We start from the raw sequence: 8213 nt of genomic DNA, 5'->3' as shown, positions 1-8213 counted from the left end.
AAAAAAAGGAAAACTATAGGCCAATCTCCCTAATGAACACTGATGCAAAAATCCTCAATAAAATTTTAGCTATCAGAATCCAACAATGTGTCCATAAGATAATTCACCACGACCAAGTAGGATTCATTCCAGGGACACAAGGATGGTTCAACATCCGAAAATCAATCAACGTTATCCAACACATCAACAAAAAGAAATATAAAAACCATATGATAATATCAATAGATGCTGAGAAAGCTTTCGACAAAGTGCAACACCCATTCATGATAAAAGCCCTTGAAATTCTTGGGATACAAGGAACATACCTCAATATCATAAAGGCCATCTATGACAAGCCAACAGCCAGTATCATTCTCAATGGTGAAAAGCTGAAAGCAATTCCATTAAGATCTGGAACAAGACAAGGATGTCCACTCTCACCACTGCTTTTCAATATAATACTGGAAGTCCTAGCCAGAGCAATAAGACGAGAAAGACATCCAAGGAATCCAAATAGGAAAAGAAGAAGTCAAACTATCACTATTTGCAGATGATATGATAATATACATAGAGAACCCCAAAATCTCCACAGAAAAACTAATTCAACTCATCAATCAATTCAGTAAAGTGGCAGGATACAAAATCAACACGCAAAAGTCAGTAGCCTTGCTATACACAAACAATAAATCTGAAGACGAAGAAATCAAAAAAACCATCCCTTTTATTATCAAAACAAAAAAAATCAAATATTTGGGAATAAATCTAACAAAAGAGGTAAAGGACCTATACAAAGAAAACTATAAAACACTGTTAAAAGAAATAGAAGAAGACACAAAGAAATGGAAAGACATCCCCTGCTCATGGATTGGAAGAATAAACATTATTAAAATGGCCATCCTACCAAAAGCAATATACAGATTCAATGCTATTCCAATCAAAATCTCAATTGCATTCTTCAAAGAAACAGAACAATTATTGATGAAATTCATATGGAATCACCAAAAACCCCGAATAGCCAAAGCTCTACTGAAAAAAAAAGAAGGAAATGGAGGCATCACACTCCCAGACTTCAAACTATACTACAAAGCCATAATCATCAAAACTGCATGGTATTGGAACTAGAACAGACATACAGACCAATGGAATCGAATAGAAAATCCAGAAATAAACCCACAGTTTATGGTCAGCTAATCTTTGACAAAGGAGCAAAGACTATGCATTGGAGCAAAGAAAGTTTGTTTAATAAATGGTGCTGGGAAAACTGGGTCGCTACATGCAAAAGAATGAAGCTTGACCACTACCTCACACCATACACAAAAATCAACTCAAAATGGATTAAAGAACTAGACATAAGACCTGAAACCATAAAATACATAGAAGGAAATATAGGCGAAACACTACGGGATTTGCACATCAAAGACATCTTTACAGACATATCACCCAAAGCAGTGATAGTGAAGACATAGATAAACAGCTGGGACTACATCAAATTAAAGAGCTTCTGCACAGCAAAAGAGACAATAACAAAAACAAAGAGAAACCCCACCAACTGGGAGAACATTTTTGCACCCAACACTAATGATAAAGGACTGATCACAAAAATCTGCAAAGAGCTGATGAGACTCAGCAACAACAAAGAAAATAATCCAGTCAAAAAATGGGCAGAAGAGCTAAAAAGAAACTTCTCTGAAGAGGAAATGCAAATGGCCAACAGACATATGAAAAAATGTTCAACATCACTTGTAATCAGGGAAATGCAAATCAAAACTACCATGAGATACCATCTCACACCAGTGAGAATGGCACATATTAAAAAAAACTAGCAACAACAAATGTTGGCGAGGGTGTGGAGAAAAAGGAACTCTTCTGCACTGTTGGTGGGAGTGCAAACTGGTCCAACCACTATGGAGAGCTGTGTGGAGATTTCTGGACCTACTAAACATAGAGCTTCCATATGATCCAGCAATTCCACTCCTAGGTATTTACCCAGAGGACACAGAAACATCAATTCCAAAGAACACCTGCACCCCTATGTTTATAGCAGCACTGTTTACAATAGCTAAGCTTTGGAAACAACCCAAATGCCCAAAAATAGATGACTGGATCAAGAAGATGTGGTACATATATACCATGGAATATTACTCAGCATTCAAAAAAGATAAACACATGCAATTTGCAGCAACATGGATGGCGCTGGAAGGGATCATGCTCAGCGAAATAAGCCAAAAAGAAAAAGAAAAATACCGGATGGTCTCACTCATAGCAGGAATCTAGAAAACTTAAATAAGGGACCAGGAAAATGAATATAAGAAAGTGAAAATCAAAATCAACAAAAAACTATGAACCAGAGACACTTTTTGGGGGGTGGGGGGCGGGAGGGGAAGGATTGGGGTCAGAATGGGGCGTTTGCAATTGTATGGGGGAATATAAAAATAAAATTTATTATTTAAAAAAAAATGAAGATCTTATTGTAGGAAAAATAAATAAATAAATAAATAAATAAATAAATAAATAAAGCATGATGACCTGAGATAAGCAGCCTGGGAGTCTTGAGTAATGACCTTTTGCTCAATTCCTGGTATGCAACTTAGTTCCTGGTAGTAATCTTGTCAGATATTAACCATGAAGTAGGATGGACCTGGGGATGGGGGGGAGGGGTTGTTCCCATGACTACTGACCCTTTACTCCTTGGTATGCAACCATACAACTCACTTCTTTGTATGTAGCCACATCATATCTGATCACATACAGCTGCCAGTGCAAACCCACCCAGAACCATGTATAAACTAAAGGTGTATATAAGTCCCTGACTTCCTCCTACAAACAGGGCTCAGCCTTTGGATGCGAATCCGCTGAGTCAGCACTGGTGCAATAAACCTGCTTCTTGTTAGCCCTGGTGTCTCAGTTTCCTTTGTGCCATATAACAAACACTGGACAGGAAATGAATATTTGACTTTTAAACAGATTTTATTCCTTACTCTTGTTTCTGACTAGGTAGGCAAGTCACTTGAACCTCTGAATGTATATCTTAATTCTAAGGTGAGCCCATTGGATTAAATCACCTCATTGTTCCTTGCAGCACTACTGTTCTATTATGCAAAATATTAAAGATGTATTTAAATTTTGAATAGATATCATTTGTGATACTCAGATTTTATGTTGAATTAAGTCAAATGAAATGTAGGATGTTATGCAATCATTTCTGAAGAATTTGTAAATTGAGTATGGAGGCCATTTATATCTACAAATCTATTAATATGCACTGAAATTTTTTTAATGAAATATTCTTGGAAGTAGTATGTTAATATTGTTACAGGACAGGGAGAGGAGCACCCATGGACCACCAAACCTGCCTGTTCTAAGTAGGTTCTGCCAACTAGCACATCAAGACAAAACATACCCTAGTGCGTAAGAACTTTAATGGGGCCTCCCTGGTGGCGCAAAGGGTTAAGCACAGCACTATAAAGCTATCCACAGCCTCTACAGCATGAGTTCTGTTGCCAGCCAGAGAGCTACTCACATGGCACAGCAGACCTCTCCTGTCTCACCCATTGCTACTCTCAGCAGTGTATTTCAGTCTGCCTATTCTGTTCCCTACTCTGTCTCCGGTGAGTCCTCTCACACCCCCCCCACACACACACCTCTGGCCTGTACCCAAGTTCTGGTATGCATAAATAAATAAATATTGGGCCTCCCTGGTGGTGCAAGGGATTAAACACTGCACTGTGAAGCTAGCCACAGCCTCTGCAGCACAAGTTCAATACCTGGCTGGCCAGGTTGCTACCCATATGGTGCAGCAGACCTCTCGTCTCACCCACTGCTCCCCTCAGCAGTGTGTTTCAGTCAGTCTGCCTGTTCTGTTCCCCATTCTGTCTGTGGTGAATCATCTCACCACCTGCACCTCTGGCCTGTACCCCAGTTCTTGATGCATAAATCTTTAAAATAAATAAACCTCCTTTTGGCCGGAACCGCCATCTTCCAGTAAGTTGCCAAAATGACTAACAGAAAGGGAAAGAGAAGAGGGACCCGCTATATGTTCTCTAGGCCTTTTAGAAAACATGGAGTTGTTCCTTTGGCCACATACATGCGAATCTATAAGAAAGGTGATATTGTTGACATCAAGGGGATAGGCACTGTTCAAAAAGGAATGCCCCACAAATGTTACCATGGCAAAAACGGAAGAGTCTATAATGTTACCCAGCATGCAGTTGGCATTGTTGTAAACAAGCAAGTAAAGGGCAAGATTCTTGCAGAGAATTAATGTTCGTATTGAGCATATTAAGCACTTTAAGAGCCGAGATAGCATCCTTAAACGTGTGAAAGAAAATGATCAGAAGAAAAAGGAAACCAAAGAGAAGGGTACTTGAGTTCACCTGAAGCGCCAGCCTGCTCCACCTAGAGAAGCACACTTTGTGAGAACCAATGGGAAGGAGCCTGAGCTGCTAGAAACTATTCCCTATGAATTCATGGCATGATAGGTGTGCAAAAAGAAATGAAAGAGCTCTGGACTATAAAAATGTTTCACCTAATTGAGTAGAAGTGTGGTGTCCCCTCGCTAAAAAATATTTACAGCAAACTTTTAATTATATCGTAATTCATTGGATGGTGTCTTTATTAAAATTTAGTGGGTTTTTAAATAAACAAACAAACAAATAAACCTTAAGAAAAGAACTTTAATGGTATAGGGTAAGGGAAAATGTCAGGCTTTTCTGCCCTCCCGCCATCAGGATAGATGATGGATCCTTGCGGTCCTGAATGCATGCCTGATGGCGGGCACCTGGAGTGGGGTGTGGGCATAGGTAGATGGGATTCACCTGGGCTAAGATTGGGCTTTTAAGGGCAGCATCACGGGGACACCAGCAGAAGCCGAGAAGCAGCAGAATGAACGGAAGAGCAGAGAAGCAGAGAGAAGGCTGGAGCGCCCAGATAGAGTGAAGACTTACTGGGGGCTGGGAGGACTGCCAGCCTCCCAGCCCCCCTGCCTGCCATATGCCTGGTAAATCTAAATAAAAGACCTGCAAAAGCCACTGAGGACTCTGACTCCTCCTTTACCCGGTCTGCTGGATCAGAAAACCTGCTCAGTGTCCATTCCTGCCTCTACAAATGGGAAGAACTTTTTTTTTTAATAGAGGCATGTTATTTATTTATTTATTTATTTATTTATTTATTTATTTATTTAGTTTGTTTGTTTGTACATGCACTGGGTACAGTCAGAAGCGCGGGAGGGTGAGAGAATTCACCAGAGTCAGAGCGGGGAGCAGAGCAGGCAGAAGGACCGAAGTACACTGCTGAGGGGAGCAGCGGGCGGCAGGAGAGGTCTGCGCGCCATGTGGGACCCTCCTCTGGTGGCCGGGGAGCAGCCGGGGATTGAACCGGCGCTGCAGCCGCGGGCAGCTTCGCAACCCAGCGCTCAACCGGTGCGCCACCTGGGAGGCCCGGGAAGAACATTTTTTTAAAGATTTATTTTTATTTATGCATACAAGAACTGGGGTGTAGGCCAGAGGTGGGGGGGTGAGAGGATTCACCAAAGTGGGGAGCAAAGCAGACAGATTCACTGAAATACACTAAGGGGAGCAGCAGGTGTAGGGGGCAGGAATAGACACGGTGCAGGTTCTCTGATCCAGCAGACCGGGTAAAGGAGGAATCAGAGTCCTTAGTGGCTTTTTGCAGGTCTTTTATTGGGGTTCAGCGGATACATGGCAGGCTGGGGGGCTGGCAGGCCTCCCAGCCCCCAGCAGGTCTTCACTCTATGGGCTCTCTGGCCTTCTCTCGGCTTCTGCTTGGCTTCTGTTCATTCTTGGCTTCTGCTGGTGTCCCCGTGACGCCGCCCTTAAAAAGCACAGTCTTAGCCCAGGTGGATCTCATCTACCTATGCCCACACCCTACACCAGGTGCCCGCCATCAGGCATGCATTCAGGACCACAAGGATCCATCATCTATCCTGATGGCGGGAGGGCAGAAAAGCCTGACATTTTTTCTTTACCCTACAGCAGGTAAGACAGAAGAGGTCTGCTGCGCCATGTGGGTCACCTCCTTGGCCAAGGATAAAACTCATACTGCAGTGGTTGGCGATAATTTAATAGTGCCGAGATTTAACCCCTCCACCACCAGGGAGGCCCAATGGAAAGGAACTTTAATACAATTAGCATCAATACAGAAAAGGGAAAGAAAAAGTTTTCCAATCAAGCATCCAGTTACCCATTCCCTCATAGGTAAATGTTCAACAAAACAGGGTTGGCCCTAGCAGGGTCTCTGAGGCCCCGAAATCCTGCCACAAGTCAAAAACACCTTCTGGTGGGTATCCATATAAAAGGGTCAGAAATAGCTAGACAAGTCTGGAAGGAAAAGAGCAAAATCGAGATCAATGCTGCCATTGTTAATCTCCCCATGGTCTCTCATCTGTTTCAACCAGTCCAAGACCAAAAACTTAAGCAAGTGCAACTTCTTTGCATGTCTCTTTGCTCCATGTGCCTCCTCCAGGTCACCTAGATCTCCATCCTTCTCCCTTCCCCAGTCTCCTCTCCAGCTTCTCCTGCCTGCTCAGCTCTACCCTTCCTTGGATGGGGCAGGGAACCTGGAAACTCCCCTTTTCCTGGGGACAACCCTGTAACAATATAACATCTTGATTTAAGTACATTCTACCCAATTTAAGAATGAAATCAACAACTGTAATAGTGTGTAATATTCTAGAAAGTCAAGGCCAATGATGCCTTAGATATACCGTTTACTCAGCTTTCATTTGCTCTACTAAAGAAAACCTGCCCTAGAGAGGTGAAACTATTTCAAGGAAATTCCTAGTTTCCCATTTGGCTGCAAATTCCCTATGGATTAGTTTCACTTGGAGATGCAAATTACTCCCTGGAACATGGGAAGCCTAGTTTACCTTGATTGCCTCCTGACATCTAGATTGCTGAGAGAAGGGTCCTAATGAGAAACTTTTCCCCAGAGAGACTGACGCCAGCTACAGAAGGGAGGGGTTTTGATTGACTCCCTTAAATCTGTGAAAGTAAAATTTGAGTGGAAAGACAAAAAGGAGGCAGCAATAATAGCGCAGAGATTACTCTTAGAACTTTGTGTTTGCACATGCTTTTAACTCTGTTCTCAAATTTTCCTAGGAATAATTAGGGGAAAAATACCAATGACAATCATAAGAGGAATGCAAATCAAAACCACAAATAGGGCCTCCCTGGTGGCACAAGGGGTTAAGTCTCAGCACTATGATGCTGTAGGGTAAGGTAAAAAGTATCAGGCTTTTCTGCCCTCCCGCCATTAGGATGGATGACAGAATCCTGTGGTCCCGAATGCATGCCTGATGGCGGGCACCTGGAGTAGGTGTGGGCATATGTAGATGGTATTCACCTGGGCTAAGACTGGGCTTTTAAGGGCGGCATCACAGGGATGCCAGCAGAAGCCAAGAACAAACAGAAGCAGGAGAGCAGAGAAGCAGACAGAACATGAGAGAAGGCCGGAGAGCCCAGATAGAGTGAAGACTTGCTGGGGGCTGGGAGGACTGCCAGCCTCCTGGCCCCCTAGCACTCCTACCTGCCATGTGCCTGGTAAATCAAAATAAAAAACTGGCAAAATCCACTAGGACTCTGACTCCTCCTTTACCCGGTCTGCTGGATCAGAAAACCTGCACTGTGTCCTGCCCTGCCCCTACAGATGTCATCAGTAGCCACTGCAGCACTAGTGAGATCCCAGTCCAGGGACCTAACACATGACACAGCAGATCTCTCCTTGTTCAAGGGCAGGGAGAGGGGCATCCTAGAGCCCCCAAATCTGCCTGTTCTAAATAGGTTCTGCCATCTGCCGCATCAACATAAAACATATAAGACTTTAATGGAAAGGAACTTTAATATAATTAGTAAACAATACAGAAAAGACAAAGAATATAGTTTCTAAATCAAGCACCCAAAGGCACCCACACCCTCATGGGTAAAAGTCCATCCAAACGGGATTGGCCTAGAACAAGACCCAAAAGCCTGCCACAAGGCTAAAGCACCTTCTGGTGGTGACCCACAGAAAAGGATCAGAAACAACCAGACAAGTCTGGGAGGAAAAAAGCAAAATCAAAATCAAGATCAACACTGCCATTGTTAACCTCCCCACAGGTCTCTCACCCACATCTGTTTCAACCAGTCCATGACTGTAATGCAACCAACCCTTTCCGGGTAGGTTTATTAACGGTTCTAGCAGCCACGCGCTCTTTGCTGTTGTTTGTAGTTGCTGTACTC

The 8213-nt window shown here is 43.1% G+C and overlaps 1 pseudogene across 1 annotated transcript; it reads left to right on the top strand.

The window, feature by feature from the left end:
- The first annotated feature begins 3834 nt into the window (after positions 1–3834).
- Positions 3835–4454, top strand: LOC311187268 (large ribosomal subunit protein eL21-like; annotated as a pseudogene). Its single transcript has one exon. The product of its transcript is annotated as a large ribosomal subunit protein eL21-like (transcript).
- The last annotated feature ends 3759 nt before the right edge of the window (positions 4455–8213 follow it).

The sequence above is a fragment of the Talpa europaea genome (genome assembly GCF_964194135.1).
Source record: "Talpa europaea genome assembly, chromosome: X".
In the NCBI taxonomy this organism is placed as follows: Eukaryota; Metazoa; Chordata; class Mammalia; order Eulipotyphla; family Talpidae; genus Talpa; species Talpa europaea.
The sequence above is the reverse complement of the archived record's forward strand: the minus strand, read 5'-3'. Positions and strand labels throughout refer to the sequence as shown.